Here is a 453-nt window from a genome sequence, read left to right as displayed (position 1 = left end):
GACTCTAAGCGGTGGATCACTCGGTTCTCGGGTCGATGAAGAACGCAGCCAGCTGCGAGACTTGGTGTGAATTGCAGGACACACTGAGCACTGATTCTTTGAACGCACATTGCGGCCTTGGGTCTTCCCTTGGCTTCGTCTGTCTGAGGGTCGGATCACATATCAAGAGAGCCTTCGGCGCACAAGGGAACGTGAGCCGTCGACTCGTTTTGACCGCGTCGGCAACACGGACAGCACGCTGAACACCTCACAGCGAGCGCCAACAGCGGCCACTCAAGGGCGAGACGGTGGCGACCGTCGTGCCAGAGCCCAACCGAAACGGGGGCGACCGACTGCATTGAGGATGTGGCACCTCGTTGAGACCGCCGCAGGACTTCGAGTCGGAAGGAAGCCTGCAGGGAAAGTGCGGTCGAGGTTGCGTACTCCTCTCTGCGACCGGGCGCGCAAGAGCTG

The 453-nt window shown here is 60.7% G+C and overlaps 1 non-coding gene across 1 annotated transcript; it reads left to right on the top strand.

Annotated features, from left to right (window-relative positions):
* LOC142794338 (5.8S ribosomal RNA) lies at nt 1-153 on the top strand. The gene has a single exon (XR_012892263.1). It is a non-coding gene; the product is annotated as a 5.8S ribosomal RNA (ribosomal RNA).
* The last annotated feature ends 300 nt before the right edge of the window (nt 154-453 follow it).

This window comes from Rhipicephalus microplus, unplaced genomic scaffold, assembly GCF_043290135.1.
Source record: "Rhipicephalus microplus isolate Deutch F79 unplaced genomic scaffold, USDA_Rmic scaffold_401, whole genome shotgun sequence".
NCBI classification, from domain to species: domain Eukaryota; kingdom Metazoa; phylum Arthropoda; class Arachnida; order Ixodida; family Ixodidae; genus Rhipicephalus; species Rhipicephalus microplus.
This window is presented reverse-complemented; position numbering and strand designations above follow the sequence as displayed.